This window comes from Scomber japonicus, chromosome 12, assembly GCF_027409825.1.
Source record: "Scomber japonicus isolate fScoJap1 chromosome 12, fScoJap1.pri, whole genome shotgun sequence".
NCBI lineage: Eukaryota > Metazoa > Chordata > Actinopteri > Scombriformes > Scombridae > Scomber > Scomber japonicus.
In genome coordinates this window covers 29,370,756-29,398,533 of record NC_070589.1, presented here as the reverse complement: position 1 = coordinate 29,398,533, position 27,778 = coordinate 29,370,756, and positions in this window count along the sequence as shown.

Sequence of the window (27,778 nt, the reverse complement as noted above, 5' to 3'; positions counted from 1 at the left end):
TTTTCCTTCCATCTATCCTTCCTCCCTCCCTCTCTTTCTTTCCTTCCCGTCTGTCCTTCCTCCTTCTTTCCTTCCTTCTGTCCTTCTTTCCTTCCCTCCTTCCTTCTTTCTTTCTTTCCTCCCTCCCTCCCTTCCTTCTTTCCTCCATCCTTCCTTCCTTTCCTTCCTCCCTTACTTCTTTCCTTTCCTCCCTTTCTTCCTTCCCTTCCTTTCTTCCTCCCTCCCTCCTTCCTTCTTCCTCCTTTCCTTCCTTCCTCGACTCGAGAACAACAGGAGGGTTAACCACAGTTTATTTGCCTTAACCACAATCTTGTTCTAACTTTCCCGTCGCTGCCATAAGCCTCAAACTCTGAAGTGTATTAAAGCAGCCAGCGAGGATATCGAGAGAAACATTTTGCTACCTGAATTACATTTTTAATCCGCGAGATGTGGAATAAAGAAGCATTTTTCATGTCCTATGCACTTACTGAGCATGTTTTTTTAAGTTAGTGGAAAGATTGTGGTCTTGGTTTAAACATTGAAAAAGTCAGCATGTACTGTACTGACATTTAACCGAAACCACAATCTTGTATTTTATTTTTTTGTTGTTGTTGTCAAAATGTATTTTTTTCATTTTATTTCTTGGGAGCAGCAGACGGGGGTTGGATGTGCAGATATTGCAAAAAAGTAAAATTGTCAAAAAAAAAACCCAGACAAAAATTGTAACTGAATGTAGTTCAAGGTTTTGCATCGTGTATCCTCATCTTGCTGTTAACACATTTCAAACTTCCTTCCTTTCATTCCTTCCTCCCTCCTACCTCCCTTCCCTCCTTTCCTTCCTTCTTTCTCCCTTCTTCCTTTCCTTCCTTCTTTATCCCTTCCTTCCTTCTTTCTTTCCTTCCTTCTTTATCCCTTCATTCCTTCTTTCCTCCCTCCTTCCCTCCCTCCCTCCTACCTTCCTTCCCTCCCTCCCTCCTTTCTTCTTCCTTTCCTTCCTTCTTCCTCCCTTCTTCCTTTCCTCCCTCCCTCCCTCCTTTCCTCCCTCCCTTCTTTCCTTCCTTCTTCCTCCTTTCCTTCCTTCTTTATCTCTTCCTTCCTTCCTTCTTTCCTCCCTCCCTCCCTCCTTTCTTCTTCCTCCCTTCCTCCTTTCCTTCCTTCTTCCTCCCTCCTTTCCTTCCTTCTTTCTCCCTTATTTCCTCCTTCCCTTCCTTCTTTCTCCCTACTTCCTTTCCTTCCTTCTTCCTCCCTCCTTTCCTTCTTCCTCCCTTCCTTCCTTTCGTTCCTTCCTCCTTTTCTTCCCTCCTTCCTTTCCTTCCTCCCTTCTTCCGTTCCTTCTTTCTCCCTTCTTCCTTTCCTTCCTTCTTCCTTCCTCCCTCCTTTCCTTCCTTCTATCCCTCCCTCCCTCCTTTCCTTCCTTCTTCCTCCTTTATCCCTTCCTTCCTTCCTTCTTTCCTCCCTCCCTCCCTCCTTTCTTCTTCCTCCCTTCCTCCTTTCCTTCCTTCTTCCTCCCTCCTTTCCTTACTTCTTTCTCCCTTATTTCTCCCTTCCTTTCCTTCTTCCTCCCTTCCTTCCTCCCTCCTTTCCTGCCTTCCTTCCTTCTTCCTCCCTTCCTCCCTCCTTTCCTTCCTTCTTCCTCCCTTGCTCCCCCCTTTCCTTCCTTCTTTATCCATTCCTAACTTCCTTCCTTGACTCGAGGACAACAGGAGGGTTAAAAGCTAAATAGTCAAAAAGTCAAACAACAAAAAAATAAAATTGTAACTGAATGTAGTTCAAGGTTCTGCATCGTGTATCCTCTTCTTGCTGTTCGCAAATTTACAACCTGATGGTCTCATTGCTCGTGTTTCTCACCACATTTGGCTTCCTTATAAAGAAAGAAGAATAACTATAATATCCAAAACTATGAAAAGAACTCAACTTGTAGTAAAATGACATAAAATAACAAACAAACACTTTAGCTGGCTTATTGTTTAACCTTTGTGTCGTCCTCCCGGGTCAAATTGACCCCGTCTGTTTTGACTGTTCGTTTGTTCCTTCCTTCTTTCCTTCCTTCTTCCTCCCTCCCTCCTTTCCTTCCTCCCTTCTTCCTCCATCATTTCCTTACTTCTACCTCCCTCCTTTCCTCCTTTCCTTCCTCCTTCCCTCCGTTCTTCCTCCCTCCTTCCATTCCTTCCTCATCCATTCCTCCTTCCTTCCCTTCCTTCTTCCTCCCTACCTAACTTCCTTCCTTGACTCGAGGACAACAGGAGGGTTAAAAGCTAAATAGTTAAATTATATCTCTAAATTCAAGGCAAGTTTAATAGTATAGCACAATTCATACACTGGGTAATTCAAAGTGCTTTACAAAAGCTAAAAAATACAACGTTTAAACATTATTTATTAGGAAAAAATAAAACAAGTAGATAAATAAGCATTGGGATAAGAACAGATACGGTTTAAAGTAAAAATAAAAAATAAAACAGAATAGGAGCAATAAAAACCAGGAAGTAGCTTTCTGTTCTTATCTCTCCCAATCATTTACTGGCATTATTAAGATCGCATTTTTAATTCCTTCACCTTGGAATAACCGTAATACCCCGACATGTCCTGTGTGAGTGATGGTGCTACTGTACAACACACACACACACACACACACACACACACACACACACACACACACACACACACACACACCTTTTCTTTGACTATAAGGCGCGTTGCTCCCAGTGACAGAGGACTTTTTGATGTTGGCAACAGCGCCGGATCAAAGTCAGACACAAAAGCTCAGTGTGGGGGGGCAGAGCTGCAGAGGGAGAGACAAGAGAGAGGGCAATCCCCCCCTTCCTCCTTCACTACCCCCCCCCAGGAGTCACCCAGTCACACACACACACACACACACACACACACACACACACACTCTCAGCGGCAACACACAGATGAGATCATTCCTGATGAGATCATCACGTCTGTCTATCTCTCGCTCGCTTTTTGTCTCTCTCTCTCTCTCTCTCTCTCCACATTTCTTTGGCACAGCATACACACAATTAGGAACAAAGATCAATTTAATGAATAGAAACCTTTTAGAAATGGAAGAGTCTTGTTCATACTCTCAAGGTCTCTATTTATCTCTTCGGAGCGTTGAATTAGTAGATACAACAAAAGTTATGACACTTATAAAACGGTGTAAGATATGATAAGATATAATTATTATGTAGATCTTTTTTTTTTGTTTCATCTTTGTTTGTGTGTCACTTCGGTTCAAACGGCTCTATTGACGTTTCAGTTTTTTTTTTTCTTCTTTTTTCTCTTTCAAAAAGCCATTCTACTGTACGTCAATGTCAAACACAGCAAACAAATGAATAGAAAACACACACACACACACACACACACACACACACACACACACAAATACAACATCACAAAGGTTTGGTGATATCTTGATATTTTGTATAATTATGAATTCATTTAAAATCTTCCAGTTGGAGTAAAATGAGCTTTCAGGTTGAGGAAAAGGTGAAAAACGATACTGTGCTGTATAATCACGTAAAAAGAGAGATGCGAGTTGTGACAGAGAATTAAACAGGTAGAGACACTTTAATATATTTTTTGGAGAAAGTGTGAAAGTGTGAAGTGAATTTTGCAGTGATAAACACAGAGAATTATCACCAACTCTCACATCAGCTCTGAGGAGCTTTTCAGCCTTTTTTAGCATTAAGGGCGTACTAACACTAGGCGATTCATACCCTCTCCGAGCATGTTTGACACCTAAAGTCTGCTTTATTTGACTAGTTTGTGATTGCTAATATGACGTCAATGATGCAACTGTCCCATTAAATCGCTGTGTTGCATAATTGATAGAGCTCTATGAGGTCAGGCGAGGAGTTCCGGAATGCGGAAGTAACTTAGAACTGCATTCTATCAAAAGGCCACCAGGGGGGCGACCGTCTCTATACAAGTCAATGGAGAATTCACCAACTTCTCACTTGATTTCTAACCTCAGTAAACGTTTTCAAAATGTGTTTATGGTCTCAATCGCTAGTTTAAAGCCTTCTTCAATGCAGTATGATGTTCATTTGGGACATTTTGGCCTCCCTGATTTTATATTTGACGATAAAGCAGGGTATGCATTAGGGCGTGGCTACGTCGTGATTGACAGGTTGATTGACCAATGTCCTCGAGATCCAGCCCTCGCAACCATAGCAACCTCCCCGCTCCGCCCATGACTCCGCCTCATGCCCATATAAGTAGAATCCATGTTTGTATTTTTCCCAGCATGCACCTGAAATTTTCAAGATGGCGCTGCCTAGATTCGAAACTATTGGCTTCCGAGCAGCAGTCCACAAACGTGACGTCACGGATGTTACGTCCATTTCTTTTATGCAGTCTGTGATTCTGACTCATAATTAGTCTCTATACTAATTCACAAATCCTTTATGAAGGTGTCAGAGAGCAAACATGGTGTATTCCATTTATTTATGGGGGGAAAAAAGGACATTTGTAATCACTCTTTTATGATCCAGGAGAACATTTTATAGAATATGATGAATACAACAAACATGTTTGAATGGTGATATTTTTCATTTTGTAATAAACACAGGTCAAATTTGGACATTTGCATATACAAAAACGTTTATATTCAGGGTCTCATTAGGAAAGTCCACCCAGAAGAAATGTGTTTAGGGTGTTTTTACAGCTCTCAAATGTAAAAAAAAAAAAATAGGTCAAATTTGACCCTGAACAGTATGTAAGAGATAATTAATCTTAACTTTGTGTCACTAACAAGCTGAAGATTGACTTATGGGTGCAAAGAAATTGATTTTTAGTTTTTGGGGGTATATTTGGGGCATATATTGTTAAACAGGTGCATAATATGACCAGGGATATGATCTAAAAAGGATTTTTTTCATTTTATATAGGCTATAAAACTGCTGTTTCCTTCATTATAATTGTGTAGCCACTCCATTGTAACTATGGCTTTCCTGACTGTGTATAGTCAAACTGGATACTAGTAAAACGCAGAGATCTGAACTAAGATTTCTAGATGTTTTATCTGATTGTTGCTGCTCCAAGCCTCTCCAAAGTGCTCTCTCTCATCATGATCAACAAGCTTTCCAACATCCACATCTACATTTCGAGTATCTGTGACAATATCTTTCCAGCTGACTGACTGACCGAGCTATTGGTTAGATTTATGCAAGTAATTAAAATGTTTATCTTCTGTTATGTTGACAAAGAAAACTCATAAACCTGGGTTGTCAAAGCAGAATGGGGAAATATTGTGTCTCCAATACAAACCCGATGGTAACACACACACACACACACACACAAAAACTCTTTTGGAGGTTGGAAAATGGACGTTTTCATGTGTGTTTTATGAGGCTGCGTTCATTTATTAAATTTCAGTGCACAAGGCTATACAGAGCACAGCCAGTAAAGCGACTGTTTATCGAACTGACTAGTTTTAAATTGAGCAGTAACAAAGTCGCCTCCGAGTGAAGGTCAGTGAAATACTGTGTAAAAGAGACGGCAATGAAAGTTTTGGTCTCAAGGCAAAGCTCCCCATGCACACGCAGTTTTTTACGACGGCAATTCATGTTCACACAGTTGAAAGGCAAAAGGACAATGCTAGACTTTCTTTCTTCTAAGGAGAGGGCTGTCTGTGTGTGTGTGTGTGTGTGTAGAGGTGTGTGTGTGTGTGTGTGTGTGTGTGTGTGTGTGTGCACGTTGGCTGACAAAGAGCTGTTTTATTCAGACACTTTTATTCAGTCGCCGACACCTTGAATTCATTAAAAATCATGGCGGAGTCCAAGCTGAGCTGAATAATAAGAAGTTCTAATCGATTTTTTGGGGAGAGAACTGATGATGATTGGAGCAGAAACCGGAGAAACACGGGTCATAAAGAAGAAGATAGGAACAAGATATAGCAAAGAATCGAGAGACTAACCTGAGAAAAACCTCATGTCGTCCTCCCGGGTCAAATTGACCCCGTCTCTTTTGACTGTTCCTACTTTCCTTCCTTCTTCCCCTCCTCCCCTCTTTCTTTGATCCATCCTCCTTCCATCCTTCCTCCCTCCCTACTCCTTTCCTTCCTTCCTTCCTTCCTTCTCTCCTAAACTTGCTTCCTGTTTTCATCCTTACTCCTTTCCTTCCTTCCTTCTCTCCTAAACTTCCTTCCTGTTTTCATCCTTACTCATTTCCTTCCTTCCTCTTTTCCTCCTTCTCTCCTAAATTCCTTTCTCTTTCGTCCTTACTCCTTTCCTTCCTTCCTTCCTTCCTCCCTTCTCTCCTAAACTTCCTTTCTGTTTTCATCTTTACTCATTTCCTTCCTTCCTCTTTTCCCCCTTCTCTCCCTAATTCCTTCCTCTTTTCGTCCTTACTCCTTTCCTTCCTTCCTCCCTCCCTTCCTCTTTTCCTCCTTCCTTCTTTCCTTCCTTCCTGCTGTCCTTCCTTGAGGACAACAGGAGGGTTAAATAATCATAAATTACTCAGAATCTGACTAAAACCAGCAATGTGCAGCTTGTTATTTGTCAAGTTCCAGTCGTGTATATTCAGCATCAAGGCCTCGGAGCTGATGGTTAACTGAATCACACACTAAGAAGTATCTAAACCCTTTCTGAAAGCCATCTGATGAACTAAACTGGCAACTTGCTGAGACAGTATTCCCAGTTGGCATGTTGGATCAGGCACATTGTGGCTGTTTGTAACGTCAGCACATTTGGTCGTGTTCTGGCGTTTTAAGACCAAATGCAAGCCGGCACAGGTCTGCATGAGACTGCCAGATAGCTTAAGGATTTTGGGCAGCCGGAGTCGGACTGGTGACTATGATGCATCGCAAGTCTGGCATCGTATAAATGGGGCGATTGGGCCAAGACACTCTGGTTAAGTGGTTTACTTGAGGGATACTTTTTAAATTAATGTGCTCTTTTCTATCCTTCCATCCATCCATTTTCCACCGCTTATCTGGCACCGGGTCACGTTAGCATCAGACTAAGTCAGGAAACCCAGACATCCTTCTCTCCAGCAGCACCCTCCAGCTCCTCCTCGAGGGGATCCCGACGTGTTCCCAGCCCAGGAGAGATATGTAATCCTTCCAGCGTGTTCTTGGGTCTGCCCTCGAGGTTTCCTATCAGTTGGATGAGCCCAGAAAAACAACTCCAGAGGCATCTTAACCAGGTGCCCAAAACCAACCTCAGCTGGCCCCTTTCAATCAGAAGGAGACGCTTCCCCCGGATGTCCGAGCTCCTCGTCCTATCTCGAAGGCTGAGCTCAGACAGTCTCCTCAGGAAACTCACCCCCCCCCCCCTTCTATCTATCCTTTTGGGTCCGTGACAAATAAGGGTTTCCAAGATGAGCAATTCAAAAATATCTTAAAAAATAGTTTTAAAAGCAGCATCAGGTTTGTTTTATCTCATTTGAAATGACATTTGCGCCATTTTAAAAAAACAAAACAAAAGTAAAGCTGAATGCACCTGAAAATGTCAAATGGTGTAACCACAAACGAATGATTAATATTAAATATGTCATCCAGCTACAGTGTAAAAACATAAAATGAAAAGAATCATTTTTGGAGTATTTCTACATTTAAATGTTAAACCATTTTGTCAATATTGAGCACGACATATCCTAAAAAACACAATTTTTTCTAAATAAGTTTTGACAAATGACATAAAAAGCTATTTGCATTGCTAAAAGTGGATTATATTCATTCCACATTTTAGTTCACATGTATTTTCCTTTATATAAATCTGATTTTTATAATGAAATACTGGTTACACCATTTGACACTGAGTTACATCATGTAATTGACCCTTTTTACTGATTTGACATGCTACTATGTGATGGATTTTATGTAATATCACATCACTTTTTTTTTTTATTGGTAGAAAACTACAAAGATCCAGTGAAAATTGGTGCAATCTATGTGATACTTTCAGGACATGACGCATACGTTGAAAAACATTATAAACTGATTTTGATTATTGACTCCATTGCACCACACACAAACATAAAAAACCTTCTTGATCAGTGATACTTTGAGTCATCTACTGATCACACAGGTATCATGTCATGCCATCATGTATCAAGCTACACCTGACAGCTTTCTCTTTTTTTTTTTTTTTTTGGTGTCAGCCGCAATATAAATGCACGGCAGGTCTGACAGAAATACAGCCTACGAGAACAAAGTGATAAATCAACTGAGGATGTCCTAAAATTGGCAGAGAGCTCTGATAAAAATAGGAGCAGACTGATCACAATCGTCTGCACTCAGCAACACAACGCAGCACACACCTACCTTCAGGAATCTAAACCATGAAACATACGAACAAAAGCTTCAAACGGGGGGTTTAAATTAACCGAGGCGCTCCAATGTGACCTGAAAATTAAAAAAAAAACAATACAATCTGTCTTTTTTTCTTCTTCTTCTTCTTTTCACTCGTTTTTCAAGTAGGGAGAGGAAGAATAAAAGAGGAGGAGGAGTGAAGAATCTCCTGTTCCACTGATGCAAATAAAAACCAAATAAATGTATTGTTTCATCAAAGCAATATGTAAATGACGGCACTCTCAGGATAGCGTTCCTGGAGGACTCTCTCTACAGTAGCACAGCTGAGTCGCTGAGGGTTTGCTGTTTATTTGTTTCTTTTTCTTTCTTTTCTTTTTTCCCCTTTTTTTTCATCACCACCATTGTCTTCACGGAGGGCTCGGCTGAGGCTCAGGCTGAGGCTGAATGAAACCGACGAACGCCCCGTAGTTCAGTCGTGGAAGGGGGAAAAGTAGAAGATGAAATTTATGCCTTTAATTAAGAAAGTTGCGCGGCCTTGGAGGGATGTTACTCCGTTCGAGTCACCTCGGGAGCTTGGAGAGAGCTGTGTGCTGATGTGTGTGTCGCTGGGGTCGACTGCATTCATTGTGGTCTTGGGTGGGTTTTTTTTGGTAAGGGGGTTTATTTATTTATTTGTCAGTAAAGAGGAAAAATGTCAGAGAAAGAAAAAAATCTAGCTTTGGTAATAATGTTTCTCATGAGCAGCGATGCCAGTATAGTTAAAAAATAAATAAGGAGTAAAAACCAGCGAAGAAGAAAGAGATTAAAAGTAAAATAAAAGTGAGAGACACATAATGAGGAGAGTGGTTGAGAGAAGGACAAGAATGAAAGTCAAAGAAACAGATATAGAAATAAAGTAGGCTAGATACACACACACACACACACACACACACACACACACACACTGATGCCATAATGAGAGAAACTCAAAATAAGAGAGTTCAATGTTTACTGTGAGCTGCAGACTTCATGCTGAAAAAGAAAAGTAATAAAGTGGAATATTGATGATGAATAGTCTCGCAGTAATGATTCAGCCTACAGCTAAAGCTACCATTTCTATTTCTTATCTCCTGCTTTTAGTTTCTCTTCTAAAAATAAAGAAAGAACTTCTTTGTGAAACAGGTGGTGAGTCCAGATTGTACTTCATTTTATTGTATTTGGCCACTTCAGATACTCCAGACACACACAAAGCATACCATCTATTATAAAGTTTACTACCTAGCATATTATAGTATGTTGTTGGCTAGCATCCAACAGACACACAGAGCAGCATTAACACTCATTTGAGGTCGTGTTTGTCTTCTCCTGATGTCTAATATTCTTTCTTTTAGCTCAGTTTTGGTCTCCACCAGCTTGTGTATAAGCTATCTGGCTCATTAGCTGATAAATGTTCCTCTTTTTTTAAGTTGCTAGTCGCTAACTGTGTCTGCCATTTGAAGCTCTGTAGGTATTGTAAGGTAAGTATCGAGACTACCCCATCATTTAAATGACTCTTGATTGATATAAAATATTATTGCGTCTTTATATTGTACAAAAAAAATAAGAAAATTACGTCTGTAATCAAAATCTACTCTACTAAAAGACGCTTAAAGTCACTTATCCCTTTATTTTTTATTTTCTTTCATTCTATTGCAATGATTATGGTTTCTTTATATAAATGTTTTTATTATTTCTTGTATTTATAATGAACTGGAATGACTGGTTGTTCGTATATCCTGTTCAATAAAGATAAAAAAGGTAGCGGTAAAGTAGGTTTATCAGCACTTATGCAAAAAAAAAAGCTGGATGTACACTAGAAAGTAAGCAGCAGCAAGTAATACTGACTGAATTACTCTGTCTCTCAACATAATGACAAAATGTTACCAAATACTGAAGTTGCAAAAATGTTGATGAAATGTTCAGAGACAACGTTGAGAAAGATTGCACGGCATGCTTTTTGACATTTAAGCGAAATGACGATCTTTTGCTAACGTTAACCAAAGTTGCGTGAACCTCAACACACGATGCAAAACTCGGTCTTTGGTGACAGAGTCCTACATCTTTTATACCCATAGACTGTATAAAAGAAATGGACGTAACATCCGTGACGTCACCCATTGGTTTGTGGACTGCTGCTCGGAAGCCAATAGTATCAAATCTAGGCAGCGCCATCTTGAAAATTTCAGGTGCATGCTGGGAAAAAATGAACACGGATTCTACTTATATGGGCACGAGGTGGAGTCATGAACGGACGTATGGGCGGGACCAACGGCGGAGCGGGGAGGCTGCGATTGGTTGCTGGGGCTGGATCTCGAGGACATTGGTCAATCAACCTGTCAATCAGGACGTAGCCACGCCCTAATGCATACCCTGCTTTATCATCACATATAAAATCAGGGAGGCCAAAATGTCCCAAATGAACATCATACTGCATTGAAGAAGGCTTTAAACTAGCGATTGAGACCATAAACACATTTTGAAAACGTTTACTGAGGTTAGAAATCAAGTGAGAAGTTGGTGAATTCTCCATTGACTTGTATAGAGACGGTCGCCCCCTGGTGGCCTTTTGATAGAATGCAGCTCTAAGTTACTGCTGCTTTGGCGTCATTTCAGAGGACCGGAGCTCCCCGCCTGTTTATACCCCCCCCCCCCTCCTCCCTCCATCCACCATGACCTCGTCCCTCTGATATCAGTGCAATATATTAATGAGTGCTTCATTCATTATGAACATAATCCAGGCAGCGGTTACATTTGCCAACACAATTAAACTGGTAAAACAATGTGAATGTAATTTCTAGGACACTAGGGTTGAAATCAGGGTGACTTGTTGGTGAAACAATCCAATGTTCATCTGTTATTAGCCAAATGTGGCTTTTATACTGCGGCTATAATAATATTTTCAATCATTGTATTGTTTGTCTGTTTGCTGTCGTACTCATTATTGCATTTTGTCTTCTGTTGTTATATAGTCTGGTATGTTGGGACCTCCATGAAAACGAGATGGTGCATCATTATCCTACTGAATGAATATGAACTATGCAGTGAGACTGAACAATACAGTAAATGTGCTGTTGAACCAAATCTTACGGCGTACTCACACTAGGCCCAATTGTCTTGTACCATGCCTGAGCACGATCGCCACCCCTCCCCCCCTCCCCCGCTATAACGATCAGGGCCCGAGCACGCCTACGTTTATTGTCATGATGAAGAAAGTGCCCTCGCACAGCACAATACAGCTCATAATTTTACCTACTTTTTGTCTTATTTTGAGTCGTTTTGGGCGCTGTGACTCACGGTCCTCACACATGCCTTATACATAGACTGTACAAAAGAAATGGACGTAACATCCGTGACATCACCCATTGGTTTGTGGACTGCTGCTCGGAAGCAAATAGTGTCGAATCTAGGCAACGTCACGTTGAAAATTTCAGGTGCATGCTGGGAAAAATAAAAACATGGATTCTACTTATATGGGCATGAGGCGGGGCCATGGGCGGAGTGGGGAGGTTGATATGGTTACGAGGGCTGGATCTCGAGGACATTGGGCAATCAACCTGTCAATCAGGACGTAGCCACGCCCTAATGCATACCCTGCTTTATCGTCAAATATAAAATCAGGGAGGCCAAAATGTCCCAAATGAACATCATACTGCGTTGAAGAAGGCTTTAAACTAGCGATTGAGACCATAAACACATTTTGAAAACGTTTACTGAGGTTAGAAATCAAGTGAGAAGTTGGTGAATTCTCCATTGACTTGTATAGAGACGGTCGCCCCCTGGTGGCCTTTTGGTAGAATGCAGCTCTAAGTTACTTCCCGGTTGGCCTCATTTCAGAGGACCAGAACTCCCCGCCTGGTCAGAATACAGTATATAAGAGTTAAGACACGCCAACTTTTCGACCTTCAAATCAAATACTGAAGTTAAATGTGCTCAAAATGCTGTTTAACCCTGACTCTAAAACACCTCACAGTCAATTCTGTCTTTATATTACAGTAGAAAGACATTAAGCTGTCAACCAGTGAAGTCAAAGTTTTTCATTTCAGGTCGTCGTCCCACGATATCAACGGCAGCAGGTTCCCAAAATAAAAGTCCTACCTCCCTTAAATCCCACTTGATACAGCACAGATTCCCCATTTCCATTATATTAAACCAGAAAGTGAACAATAAAGAAAAATAAGTACAAATCAAAGTAAGAAAGAAACTATAGAAACAAACTTTTAGTGAGCGTGAATGCAGGTAACTCTTGGCTTTCCATCCATAACAGGTTCCCTTTGAAGAAACTGAAGTATTGCTGATATTTAAAAAGACATTTCATCAACTATAACACTGTACTAAAACTATCAAACTATTGGGAGCACACAACACATAAACTTCACCTACCTATCTCCCCATTTTCCTGAATTCAGATAATTTGACATACAGTACGACTTTCAGCTGCGGGGCTCAACAATAGCACCGAAGTAGTTCACTGAAACTTAAAAAAAACTTCTCCGTCTGTCGTCTTCCTGTCACATTTCCACTGAAGCGAGCTCTCTGCTGTTACTTTTTTCTCTCTCTCTGCGTCTTCTCTCAGCAGCCGGCGCTCAGTAGTATTTTTGTCTCAGCTTGAGCAGGATGAAGGAGTCGTTCCTATTCAGGTTTTGTTAAATGTTCAGTGCCGCCGAGCTGCCTGTGAGAGCGGGATGAAAAGCAGCACTGTAAATTGAGATATCCACCACTGAGAGGAAGGAGGGAGGAAAAAAAAAGAAAAAAGAAGACAAACTAGAACACACTGCCATTAAATTAAAGCTGATTAATGATTACTGCAAGCTAGGAGTCAACCCAGCAATTAACATTAAGGACTGAGTTATCGCCATCATTTGAGATAGATGAACTAGTGAAAACAGGAAGTAGAAAATAAACCAAAATAAATACTTAGAGATTTGTTTTGGCTGGAAGGCAATCAAATATTTTATTCAGAGTAAGTTGAACAAAAAACTCCCACCACTACTCCACATCCATATTTCCCATGGATAGATTTTTTCCCCTTAACGAGTAAACATTTATTTGCATACTTGACACTAACGACCGATCGGCTATTCCTTAATGGCCTCATATTTCTGTAATTGGATGAGTGTGCAAAGCTAATTAATTAGCAATTATCTGCTAATGGTTGCATATTCATGAGCCCACAGCCTATTAGCTTCCAATAAATACTTATTAAGAGGCCCTGATTGCTAAGTAGCTTATCATCAACATGCTCATCGTCTGATAATTGTTTGCTTTCTTTCTTTAGGACGTGTTAATAAGAATACAGTGACTCCGAGGAGACTTGGGGATAAAACTGATAAGATTTCCATCAGCCACCGAGAATAATTGTCTGTGAGTTGATCTGTTAGGAAGGAAGGAAGGAAGGAAAGGAGTAAGGAGGGATGGAGGATATGAGGACGGGAGGATGGGAGGAAGGAAGGAAGGAAAGAAGGAAAGGAGTAAGGAGGGACGGAGGAAAAGAGGAAGGGAGGACGGGAGGAAGGAAGGAATGAGGAAGGAAGGAAGGATGGAAGGGAAGGAGTAAGGAGGAAGGGAGGAAAGAAGGAAGGAAAAAAGGAAGGAAAGGAGTTAAGAGGGATGAGGAAAAGTGGACGAAAGGAAGGAAGGAAAGATGAGGAAAAGAGGATGGAATTAACGAGAGAAGGAAGGGTGGAAGGAAAGGAGTAATGAAGGAAGGAAGGAGGAATGAGCAAAGAAAGAGGGAAGATGGGGAAGAACGAAGGAACAGTCAAAATAGATGGGGTCAATTTGACCCGGGAGGACGACACAAGGGTTAACTAGACTTTACTGTATAATGAAAAAGTTAAAGCACAGGTTAAAAAGCTAAAATAACTCCTGAATCCAGTCATAAGGATTATTGAGCGTATTAATATGAAGGGGTTTTATTCAAATTCATGAGATTTCAGTCCCTGCTTCTTCTTCTCCTCCTCAGGTCCGTGCTCTTAATGAGGAGCCGTAAAGTAAATGACACCTCAGCCGAGTCAATTTCAGTGATGTCTGCCATACACCTGGGCCGACATCGGTTCAATTAATGAGAAAAGTCATGGAGATGGAGTCAGTGCTTTTCCCCCCAGCATAGGAATTATTCTGTCAAGGAATTCAACCCCCTCCTCCATCCTCCGACCCCCCCCCCCCCCCCCCCCCCATCCCCCTCTCTCTCTCTTTTTCTCCTCCAACAGGCAGCTGTAAATCTCCATTAGAAACGGGCATTACTGCATATATATATATATATATATATATATAATAGGATTTTACATTTACACTTTTATTTTTAATGCACTTTATTGATTTCTGCCCTGTGTGGTGCCATATATCTATTAATTAATTAATTAATTAATTTAATGTAGTATTGCAAATTTCTTAACTTGTATTACCTATTTTTCTAGAGATGCTGTGCTGTCTTGTTGTTCTTGTAGCAATGACTAATAATGTACTTTGAACTTGAACTTATAAGAAGGAAGGAAGGGAGTAAGGAGGAAAAGAGGAAGGAAGTAAGGAGAGAAGGAAGGAAGGAGGGAGGGAGGGAGGGAGGAAAGGAGGAAGGGAGAAGGAAGGAAGGAAGGAAGGAAAGAAAGGAGTAAGGACAAAAAGAGGAAGGAAGGAAGCAAGGAAAGGAGCAAGGACAAAAAGAGGAAGGAAGGAAGGAAAGGAGTAAGGACAAAAGAGGAAGGAATTCAGGAGAGAAGGAAGGAAGGAAGGAAGGATGGAAAGGAGTAAGGATGAAAAGAGGAAGGAAGGAAAGAAAGGAGTAAGGAGGGAGGGAGGGAAGGAGTAAGCAAGGAAAGGAGCAAGGACGAAAAGAGGAAGGAAGGAGGCAAGGAAAGGAGCAAGGACAAAAAGAGGAAGGAATGAAGGAAGGAAAGGAGTAAGGAAGGAGAGGGAGGAAGGAAGGGAGAAGTAAGGAAGGAAGGAAAGGAGTAAGAACAAAAGAGGAAGGAATTCAGGAGAGAAGGGAAGAAGGAAGGAAGGAAGAAAGGAAAGGAGTACGGACGAAAAGAGTAAGGAAGGAAAGAAAAGAGGAAGGAGGGAGGAAAGGAGGAAGGAAGGAAGGATGGAAGGAGGAGGGAGCAAAGAAAGAGGGGAGGAGGGGCAGAAGGAAGGAAAAATATAAGAGGGAGGAAGGAAGGAAAGAGAGATGGGTCAATTTGACCCGGGAGGACGACAGGAGGGTTAAACTACTTCAATTTTAACTATAATGTCTCTATTGATTATGATGAGCTGAGGTCTTAGGACACTATAAATTCGAGTAGCCTAGCAACCGGCCAACAGCTCTGTCAGGTTTTATATGTTAAACATTTTATCTGGTTGTAAAACTATATGAGAGCATGTTTAAAATGTTGGCAGTAGTTCCTCCTCTGCACAGGAAACTGTATGTTATACTACAGGAAGTGAGTCAAACCAGGAAGTGGGAACTGTAAACTGTGATGGATGATGACAATGGACAGTTTGGATAATCGTCGTCGTCTCCGCCAAAAAAGGGTTTGTCTCAATGTGGAAGTTTGTTTAACCCTCCTGTCGTCCTCCCGGGTCAGATTGACCCCGTCTGTTTTGACTGTTCCTTCCTTCCTTCCTTGCTTCCATAATTCTTCTTTAATTTTTCCTTCCTTCTTCCCTTCCTCCCCTCTTTCTTTGCTCCCTCCTCCTTCCATCCTTCCTCCTTTCCTCCCTCCTTACTCTTTTCTTTCCTTCCTTCCTCTTTTCGTCCTTACTCTTTTCCTTTCTTCCTTCCTCCTTTCCTTCCTTCCTTACCCCTTTCCTCCCTCCCTCCTTTCCTTCCTTCCTTCCTCCTTTCTTTCCTTCCTTCCTCTTTTCGTCCTTACTCCTTTCTTTCCTTCCTCCTTTCCTTCCTTCCTTTCTCCTTTCCTTCTTTCCTTATTCCTTTCCTCCCTCCCTCCTTACTCCTTTCCTTCTTTCCTCCCTCCCTCCTTTCCTCCCTCCCTCCTTTCCTTCCCTCCTTACTCCTTTCCTCCCTCCCTCCTTCCTCCTTTCCTTCCTCCCTCCTTACTCCTTTCCTTCCTCCCTCCTTACTCCTTTCCTTCCTTCCTTACCTCTTTCCTCCCTCCCTCCCTCCTTACTCCTTTCCTTCCTTCCTCCCTCCCTCCTTACTCCTTTCCTTCCTTCCTTACTCCTTTCCTTCATTCCTTACTCCTTTCCTTCATTCCTTACTCCCTCCCTCCTTCCTTCCTTCTTTGACCTGAGCACAACAGGAGGGTTAGTAAATGCATGTGCACGTGGAAAAAAAAGAAAATATGCATTTATACATTTTACAAGCTACAAGGCCAGCAGCGTCTAATGATGCAGAAGCTTTGCACCTTTAATTTAAGAAAGGTGCAGAAAGGTGCACTTCCCCCCCCACCCCCCACCCCACCCCCACATTGAAGCTTTCCTCCACATTCATGTAGTTACACATTCAGACCTTGAGTCTCCTGTTGTTGGATAATAAGCAGCTCCTCTCATGTGTTGCTCAAGGGGGATTTTGACATCTTGCAAGGACAATGTTTGTCTTTAACTTGACGGGACTTGAACCATCGAAGTTCTGGTAAAAACTTGCCTGCAATTACTACTGATTTATTTATAGAGGCTTATGACCCTGGAAGTTTTTTACACATTTACAAACCAGATCTCAGTCTGTGTTCTTAAAAGTATTGAAGAGTGAACTTAAAGGATTTTTTTGGGGTAGGGAGGAAGTAAGGAGAGAAGGAAGGGAGGAAGGAAGTAAGGAAAGGAGTAAAGGAGGGAGGGAGGGAGGAAAGGAGGAAGGGAGAAGGAATGAAGGAAAGGAGTAAGGAGGGAGGGAGGGAGGAAAGGAGGAAGGGAGAAGGTAGGAAGGAAGGAAAGGAGTAAGGACGAAAAGAGGAAGGAATTTAGGAGAGAAGGAAGGGAGGAAGGAAGGAAGGAAAGGAGTAAGGAGGGAGGAAAGGAGGAAGGGAGAAGGAAAGGAGTAAGGAGGGAGGGAGGGAGGAAAGGAGGAAGGGAGAAGGAAGGAAAGGAGTAAGGAGGAAAAGAGGAAGGAATTTAGGAGAGAAGGAAGGTAGGAAGGAAAGGAGGGAGGGAGGAAGGAAGGAAGGAAGGAAAGGAGTAAGGACGAAAAGAGGAAGGAAGGAAGGAAAGAAAGGAGTAAGGAGGGAGGGAGGAAGGAAAGGAGGAAGGAATGAAGGAAGCAAGAAAGCAAGGAAGGATGGAAGGAGGAGGGAGCAAAGAAAGAGGGGAGGAGGGAAAATTAAAGAAGAATGATGGAAGCGAGGAAAGAAGGAACAGTGAAAACAGACGGGGTCAATTTGACCCGGGAGGACGACAGTAAGGCTAACTGATTTATTTATAGAGGCTTATGACCCTGGAAGTTTTTTACACATTTACAAACCAGATCGTCTGTGTTCTTAAAAATATTGAAGGGGAACTTTTTTCATACATGCCCCCCCCCCTTCCCCCTCACCCCCCAAGAGTGAATTTAAAGGATTTTTTTTTTTTTGGGAACCGAACTCTTCAAATGCGGCACATTCGGCATTCAATGAAATCCAGCGCTTACAAGGACGCAGCCGCACCTGTGAACAGCCTGACACAGTTTTGATCAAAAGAGCCAACTTTTTGAAAGTGCATAATCAAATAAAAGGAATTATTAATGCAAAATGTCACCGGGGCTCCGACACCTCTCCGCTCTGAATGCTGCTTTTTGAATTTCCAAATGAAGTGTTGTCATCTTCCTCGCTGTCTGTTCACGTCTATATACGAGTGTGTGTGTGTGTGTGTGTGTGTATGTGTGTGTGTGTGTGTGTGCGCGCTTTCCCCCTCTTCTTCTTTTTTTTTTTTAATCACCACATTGCTCTTTCTCTGTGTAAACACAACGTATATCCTAAATGCTCTGCACCCAGAGACGCTTGTGGCTTATGAGGTTGCCGAGGCAACGGCGGGATGCACTCAGGCTTGCTTCCATGCAGCTGGGACCCACGCTGCGTTGCAACCTCAGGGGGAATTCTGGGAATGTGAAGTGGAGGGTCAGAGGTAGGGGGAGGTGGGGGGGGAAGTGGGGTGACGTAAACTGGGGATTAATTGTGTTGAATCAACTGCCAACGTGCACTAACCTCACGAGGATGCATCTTTGATACTGGTTTGTTTGTGAGTGTTCAGAGTAGGTTTAGTCGCACGGTGGAAAAACCATACAGTACATGTGAGGGGTGAAATGGGAATTTTAAAAGGTGCACACAAGACGAGGGAGAGGGAGAAGTGTTTGATCACAATAAACAAATGGCAACACAAATTGAATCAATGACAACTGAATTGAAGAAGATAAGAAAAGAAAATCTACTGGAAATAAAGTAAATTCAACACATTTCCTCAAATAGTGGCAAGGGTCTTTATTTAGCTCAACTGCAGATGTTATAGTGCTGGGTACTAGATAAATGTAAGGTATCGACTAGGGATGCTCGATATTGACTTTTATGCCGATATCCGATATTCCCCAACTCTTAATTTCCGATACCGATATATGCAGGCTTTTACACCAAAACTGTACAAAACATAACATATCTCCTATTGTGGAATTAACACATTATGCCTACGTCCCATGCTGCGTTCATGCAGGCTCGGAAATGCTGAAGCCTACTGATACTTCCCGATATTACATTTTAAGTAAATATCGGCCGATAATGTCGGAGGGCCGATAATATCGGACATCCCTAGTATCAACTGAAACCAAGCGATACCTGCTATCGATCCTTTTTGCACCCAGAGTTGGAAAATATGACGTCTGTGGTTGTGAAGTCGCGGTGAATTTGAGTTAGCGCACTTTAGCAGTTTAGCAGCAAAGATGCCTCCTAAACACTCGTCTGTTACGCCGGATAAAAGCATTACGAAATGACGAAATGAACACTAGCAATAAGATTAAACACTTGCGGGTGAAGAACTGCCTCGTCTTCTGAACTGACACAGCACACAACGATACTTCAGGTAAGATAATGGTTAGTACACTTCAGTAAAGGTGTGTAGTATATGTGCACATCTGGAGTAAAAAAAAAAAAGGCAGGTGCAGGACCCAATTTCAAAAGCTCCCAATGCAGGTTTACTTGTTTTTTAAAATCATACCCAGCCCCCCCGCCCCCTCCCCTAAGAGGATACCAGGTCTTCCTTAGAAGCATGCTTATATTAGAGAGTCCTTTATTTCTAATTCCCTCTGCTTGATGAGTATATTTGCTCATATTTTAGTATCAAGCCTCCTTCTTGTTTTCTGTTTCCATTTGCTCTGTTAAATGTCTCTTAGTGCATTAACGCTAATCCACTTCCTCTGATGAATGGAGTAATAACTCTGCTGCTTGAGTTACACCACTTAGCTGTAGCATGAGGTTAGCTCGGGGCTCGCCGCCTCAGGCCAGTTACCTGTAGTCATTTATTATTCTTTATTATTATTATTAACCCTCCTGTCGTCCTCCCGGGTCAGATTGACCCCGTCTCTTTTGACTGTTCCTTCTTTCCTCCCTTCTTCCCTCTTTCTTTGATCCTTCCTCCTTCCATCCTTCCTTGCTTGCTTCCTCCCTCCCTACTCCTTTCCTTCCTTCCTCTTTTCATCCTTACTCCTTTCTTTCCTTCCTCCCTCCCTTCCTTCTCTCCTAAATTCCTTCCTCTTTTCATCCTTCCTTCTCTCCTAACTTCCTTCCTCTTTTCGTCCTTACTCCTTTCCTTCCTTCCTTCCCTCCTTTTCTTCCTCCCTTCCTCCTTTCCTTCCTTGACTCGAGGACAACAGGAGGGTTAAACTGTTTCAGGCAGATGTTGGTATGATACTTTATAGTCATTTTGAAGGCTTTAGATTATAGATTATTAGATTATAGTGTTGTGTCTTTTCATCCTTACTCCTTTCATCCTTACTCCTTTCCTTCCTTCCTCTTTTCATCCTTACTCCTTTCCTTCCTTCCTTCCTTCCTCTTTTCATCCTTACTCCTTTCCTTCCTCCCTCTTTTCATCCTTACTCCTTTCCTTCCTTCCTTCCTTCTTTCTCTCCTAAATTCCTTCCTTCCTTCCTTCCTTCTCTCCTAAATTCCTTCCTCTTTTCGTCCTTACTCCTTTCCTTCCTTCCTTCTCTCCTAAATTCCTTCCTCTTTTCATCCTTACTCCTTTCCTTCCTTCCATCTTTCCTCCTTCCTTCCTCCTGTCCTTCCTTGAGGACAACAGCAGGGTTAAAACATGCACCATGTATTTAAACAGCATCATATCTTCTCTGTCCCTCTAGAGTTAGCGTTAAATCCATGTAACTAGTTATAGGCTTAATTAGTATGCACATTATATAACAGGGACCAGGACCAGGGACCAGGACCAAGGACCAGGACCAAGGACAACTAAGACCTGTCTTTGGGGGTCGGCTTTTTGTTTATTCGTGTCCACCCGGCCCCTGGCTATAGTCGGACCCCTGGCTTTTACTTTACTACCCCACCTCCTTTTATACGAGGAAATAAAGGTATGACAATGGAGAAAATTAAGTCAGTGACAGAAAGTGTGAAGTAGTGAGTGGGAGGATGTGTGTGTGTGTGTGTGTGTGTGTGTGTGTGTGTGTGTGTGTGTGTGTGTTCAAAGACAGAGACATAAGGATGGAAGGAGACAGAATTTATGCATCAAGCTACTGAGGCAAGAGCTTCTAAAACCTGTCAAGAAAATGTTGAATCAAAAATGCTTTTCTGCAATGTTCAGGGAACCGTTTGCTTTTTCTTTTTTTTCTTTTTCTTCTATCAGTTTTTTATCACCATTCGAGGCACAGTAAACTACACACACACACACACAGCAGAGGCAGAAATATTCCTATAAAATGAAGCGTCTCATATTGCAGGAATATTTCTGCTCCTAAAAATCAGTTTTATGATGATTATTGTTTATTATTATTATTATTATTAACTGTCATGTCGTCCTCCCGGGTCAAATTGACCCCGTCTCTTTTGACTGTTCCTAATTTCCTTCCTTCTTCCCCTCCTCCCCTCTTTCTTTGATCCTTCCTTGCTTCCTCTGTCCCTACTCCTCCTTTCCTTCCTCCCTTCTCTCCTGAATTCCTTCCTCTATTCATTCTTACTCCTTTCCTTCCTTCTCTCCTAACTTCCTACCTCTTTTCGTCCTTACTCCTTTCCTTGCTTGCTTCCTCCCTCCCTTCTCTCCTGAATTCCTTCCTCTTTTCATCCCTACTGCTTCCCTTCCTTCCTCCTCTCCTAAATTCCTTCCTCTTTTCGTCCTTACTCCTTTCCTTTCTTCCTTCCTTCTCTCCTAACTTCCTACCTCTTTTCATTCTTACTCCTTTCCTTCCTTCTCTCCTGAATTCCTTCCTCTTTTCATTCTTACTCCTTTCCTTCCTCCCTTCCTTCTCTCCTAAATTCCTTCCTCCCTCCTTCCCTCCCTCTTTTCCTCCTTCTTTCCTTCCTGTCCTTCCTTCCTGTCCTTCCTTGAGGACAACAGGAGGGTTAAAACATGCACCCTGTATTTAAACAGCATCATGTTGAATCAAAACTGCTTTTCTGCAATGTTCAGGGAACCGTTTGCTTTTTCTTTTTTCTTTTTCTATCAGTTTTTTATCACCATTCGAGGCACAGTAAACTACACACACACACACACACACACACACACACACAGCAGTGGCAGAAATATTCCTATAATATGAAGCGCCTCATATTTCTGCTCCTAAAAAATCAGTTTTATGATGATGCACAGATTGTTTGTATGGATCTTTAAAACACATCCACAAATTTCCTCTCATCTAAATATGAGTGTTGAAGTGGTTCTCTGATCTGTGATGTGATAAATGTAACGATTTGAAATGAAAAACATAACTCAACAGGGTTTAATTTACACTCAGCTGTGAGGTTGTTTGGCACCTAGCTAAAACTAATGCAGTCTTATATAAAGCCGCTCTGCAAGAAATCCTGTTTTATTTATTTAACATGTTCCTGTCGTCCTCCTGGGTCAAACTGACCCGTCTGTTTTGACTGTTCCATCTTTCCTTCCTTCCTTCCTTCTCTCTTTCTTTCTTTCTTTCTTTCTTTCTTTCCTCCCCCCTACCTTCTTCCCTTCCTTCTTTCCTCTGTCCTTCTTTACCCCCTTCCTTTCTCCCTCCCTCCCTCCTTCCTTCCTTTTTTCCTCCGTCCTTCCTTTCCTCCCTCCCTCCGTCCTCCCTTCCTTCCTCCCCCCTACCTTCTTTCCTCTGTCCTTCTTTACTCCCTTCCTTTCTCCCTCCCCCTACCTTCCTTCCTTTCTTTCCTCCCTCCCTCCTACCTTCCTTCCTCTTTTCTTTCCTTCCTTGCTTCCTTCCCTCCTTTTTTCCATCTTCTTTCCTCCCTTCTTTCCATCCTTTTTCCTCTCTTCCTCCCTTCCTTCCTTGACTCGAGGACAACAGGAGGGTTAAACTGTTTCAGGCAGATGTTTTTTACTTTATAGTCATTTTGAAGGCTTTAGATTATAGTGTTGGTGTTTCTAATATATTAAGTATGCACCAAATATTCATATACAGAAACACTTGTTCTGTTTTGTATGTACTAATATATCAATTATGCATCATGTGCACTAATGAACATTCATTAAAGTAGAGTTCACACTACAAAACCTGCTTGGATTTATTACATAGTGTGGAAATGGGACACAGCTGCATGTCCAGCAGCTCTTTAGATGGACAAAATTCAAATAATGCCCTTTACATTGTCTCCTGATGAACAAACCTAAAGAGTGCCATTAACGAGAAACCTCCAACAGACTGCTGTTACATCTGCTACTACTTTATATGCCTCTGTAGTTCTTCCAAACAATATTTTAAATGGGAGCATGTATGTTCCCACAGCCATATGTTCCCTCGGTTTAATAATAAAATAAAGCGGTTCACCTGTCTTTCTGTCTTTCAAGCATTTTCATAGATGAAAAAACAGGTTAAAGGGAGGGGAACAACATGTGTGTGCATTAGGGAATTACCATATCTGTGCTGTGGGAATTCAGGACTGAGGAAACATAAGGCTGAGGGAACACAGGGACTCATTCTGATGGGAGGGAACTGTATTTGTAATGGGGGAACGTAGGGCTTTGGGAACATAGGGAATACAGAGAAGCAACTACAGTAAATACAGAAATTAAAAATATGAACTCTGGACCAAAGTATTTAACACCGGCACTCAACGCTGCTTTATTCATACAGAGACCACAATCTTCCTGTGACACCAAGATGTTTTTTTTGTGTATAAACTAGGGTTGTCAATCGAGATTAATTGCAGAATTTCCATAGTTAATCGCGATTAATCGCATTTTGAATTGCATGTTTAAAATCTTGTTATTTTACATTTGAAGGCAGTTTTAAGCCCATAATGTAAAGCATTTCTTACCCGCTTCTGTCAAACTAACGGAACTGCTGCGGCGGCTTCCGGTCTAAGCTTTTCAAAATAAAACTTAATAAAACTGTTATTGAGCGCTATCTCATTATTATTAAAAAGAGTTTCCCCTCGATTTTATTAGTTTTGAAATCGTTTGGCCCCTAAATCGTAATCACGATCAAATTAATTGAGCAGCCTTACATCAGAGAACTCAAACTTAGATGATTCTGGCCCTATTTTATTGTTTAATTTGGAGGACTTATTTAAAAAAACCTACATTGTCTCAGATGACATTGATGCTAATCGTACTTCATCTAGTCTGACAAAGTATGTAGATGTCACAGCACCACCCACACTCCTTGATTGATGTGTGATGTCTGCAGAGTGCAGCAGCAGGAACATGGAGTGCAAGCTAAGAGGAAGTGAAGAGGAAGACAAAAGACGCTGCTGCAACTTCCAAACTATTAATCCTAGAAACAACCTAAAATACAGAAGACTATACAGGAAGTAGAATTATGTGAATAACACATCCAGATTTTGAGGTTGAGACTTTCCTTATCTGGGTGTTGTATGCTGTAAAGCCCCTTGAGGCAGATTTGTCATATTGGGCTGTGGCTTAACCCTTGTGTCGTCTTCCCGGGTCAAATTGACCACGTCCAATTCTTCTTTCCTCCCTTCCTTCCTTCCATCTGTACTTCCTCCATCCCCCTTTCTTCCCTCCTTTCCTTCCTTCTTTCCTTTCCTCCCGTCTGTACTTCCTCCATCCCCCTTTCTTCCCTTCTTCCTCCTTTCCTTTCCACCCTTCCCTCCTTCTCTCTTTCTTTCCTCCCTTCTTCCTTCCCTCCCTCCTTTCTTCCTCCCTCCTTTCCTTCCTTTTTCCTCCCTCCCTTCTCTTTCTTTCTTCTGTCCTTCTTTCCTCCATCCCTCCTTCTCTTTCTTTCCTCTGTCCTTCTTTCCTTTCCTCCGTTCTTCGTTCCCTCCTTCCTCCCTCCCTTCCTTCCTTCCTTCCTTTCCTTCCTTGACTCGAGGACAACAGGAGGGTTAAGTTAAATAATTTAAAGTCTACAGTAATTGCAGCGAGTAGCAGATGGAGTTATATGGAAACATTTGTGCTTCTTGTTTGACATGACTTTGTTTTATGTTAAGTTATTTTGTCAGAGAGAGAGAGAGAGAGAGAGAGAGAGAGAGAGAGAGAGCGCTTCCCGTTAAACTCCCTGACTTTCTACATCACTGAACCTCCATATCCAACTTCCAATTTTGCCTTTCAATCTTCATGAAGAACATTTTTTAAATGAGGAAAAAAAGTATGCATATTTTCTTATGCCTACTTCTCAAGGACTGTAAAGGTTGATCTTAGTTACTCGCCACAATATGAGACTCTTTAATTAAGACGAAAATAACAATTGCTGCAATGTCACTCTTCCACAGCTGTATGAGTCGTCTCCTCTTAAAAAAAAAAACTTCAATATTCAACTCTTTCCACTTCAGATAAGGAATGTATCGTTAGTCCCACACTTGTCAGTCATCTTGATGAGCTGTCATCCTGCCCGAGGCTTGAGGTAACCCGACATCCGCAGAGCCTCCACAGGCGTCAAAGAGGCAGACGCTGAACCCAGACGATCTGCCATAACAAAAGGCAACACACTGATGCTTACTGTTTTTGAACATTTGGCGTTGCTTGCCCTTTCATCTCGTGCTTCCGCCGTGCACAACCAGCCAACTGCGGGTCACAGGAAACAGTTTATACACAACAAAAAACATCTTTAACATCACTAAAAGCACCAATGAAAAAGGAAAAGACAAGACAGAAGGCATCAAACAGCTTCCAGATAAAGAGTGAGTGATGATTTATTGTATTTTCTATTCACTTAATAGGTCTTAAATATGAAACCCCCCCCCCCCCCCCATCATAATGCAACTTGAGCTCCACAAAATCTATAAAGTCATTTTGGAAAATGTCACCAACGTATACTGTATGAAGCACTGCATCTGTTAACCGGTACAGCAGTCTGTATCGATCCTAACAGGTAACTAAATCTACCTGTCAAAATAACGCCTTGAGCTCTGAGCTAATATATCTCAGCCAACAGATATATAGCAAAGCGCTATGAGCTAGCGAGGCGGGTATGTTGGGGGGTAACAAGCCCGTTGTTTAGCCGACGTGTCACATGAATCAGGCCAATTGTATGATGGCCTTTTCTAGCCGCCGCGGACTCGTAAACACCAAGGTCAGCTGCAACAGTGGATGGAGACATAAATGGGTCATATATATTGTAACAAGGCCGCGGGGGTCCCACACTGCTTTATTGCTAGTTTCTATGGCAACGATTGGGTCCACGGATTGGCCTTTTAATAGTTAATAGCCAGTTTCATCTTATGGAAATAGAAAGAAAGAAAAAAGAAAGAAAGGGCCTCGCTTCATGATGTTTTTTTTTTTTTTTACGGTGACTGGAGCGCCAGGCGGCTGATCACTGAATGGCCTTTTTTCTCCCAGGGCTATTTGATTCGTACACTCTCTCCGCACCCCATGCTCAACCAACATGTTCACATTTCCATACACCCACTTCCAACCCCTTGCGCCCATCACGGTTCCCAGGTTGGGTCAGCCCACCGGGGCCCCCGAGGCGAGGAAACAAAGATAATAATTGGCTCCAGTTTATCGTTGACTGCATTGTGCGCATCCCGCATTTGATCTATTCTCTCGGTGGCAGGCAGCAACAGCCCAAAGAGGCTCCTTCTCAACCAAGTGCCAGTGAGCTCATCCATGAAACATCCTCCAAAGGCTTAGGGCCATTAGGACGAGCAGCAACAGCTTCATCAGGTGTGGGGGGGGGGAGAGAGAGAGAGAGGAGAGAGAGAGAGAGAGAGGAGAGAGAGAGAGAGAGAGAGAGAGAGAGAGAGAGAGAGAGAGAGAGAGAGAGAGAGAGGGGGGCTGAGAGTGGGAATAAACAGGAAGGGAGGAAAGGAAAGGAAACAAGGAAGGGTTGTAGGAGAGGAATGAAGGAAGGACGAAAGAAGGAAGGGGCAGGAAAGAAAGAAGGGAAAAAAGAGAGAAGGAGAGAGGGAGGGAGAAAGGAAAAGAGGAAGGAAAGAAGGAAGGATGGAGGAAAGAAGGAAAGAAGGAAGGTAGGGCAGGAAAGAAGGGAAAAAAGAGAGAAGGAGGGAGGGAGGGAGAAAGGAAAAGAGGAAGGAAAGAAGGAAGGGTGGTAGGAGAGGAAGGAAGGACGGAGGAAAGAAGGAAGGTAGGGCAGGAAAGAAGGAAAAAGAGAGAGAAGGAGGGAGGAGGGAGGGAGAAAGGACAAGAGGAAGGTAAGGAGGAAGGAAAGAAGGAAGGGTGGTAGGAGAAGAAGGAAGGATGGAGGAAAGAAGTAAAGAAGGAAGGTAGGGGGCAGGAAAGAAGGAAAAAAAGAGAAGGAGGGAGGGAGGGAGGGAGAAAGGAAAAGAGGAAAGTAAGGAGGAAGGAAAGAAAGAAGGAGGGAAGGAAAGAAGAAAGGATGCTGTGACGATGAGATAAATAGAAAAGGAGTGGGTTGAAAGAGAGAGAGAGAGGGGCTGAGAGGCTGAGAGTGGGAATAAACAGAAGGGAGGAAAGGAAAGGAAACAAGGAAGGGTGGTAGGAGAGGAAGGAAGGAAGGACGGAGGAAAGAAGGAAGGGGCAGGAAAGAAGGAAAAAAAGAGAGGAGGGAGGGAGGGAGAAAGGAAAAGAGGAAGGTAAGGAGGAAGGAAAGAAGGAAGGGTGGTAGGAGAAGAAGGAAGGATGGAGGAAAGAAGTAAAGAAGGAAGGTAGGGGCAGGAAAGAAGGAAAAAAAGAGAAGGAAAAAAGAGAGAAGGAGGGAGGGAGGGAGAAAGGAAAAGAGGAAGGTAAGGAGGAAGGAAAGAAGGAGGGAAGGAAAGAAGAAAGGACGCTGAGATAAATAAAAGAGAGAGAGAGAGAGAGAGAGAGAAATTGATTTGATGTGTGATTCCTCGATCGCTATAACGCCAAAATTAATATGTAATAGAGACAGAAGAGAGATGTCACATAAATTTATTCAAACCCTCAATAATTTATCTTAGATTCAAGTGAAGTTTCCAACGATGCTAAATATTCGTGGAGGCATCTATAAATTTCCCGTTTGATAAATGATTTGGATTTTAATTTATTATCGTGTCATTCCCAAACGAGCTTACAAGACACAAC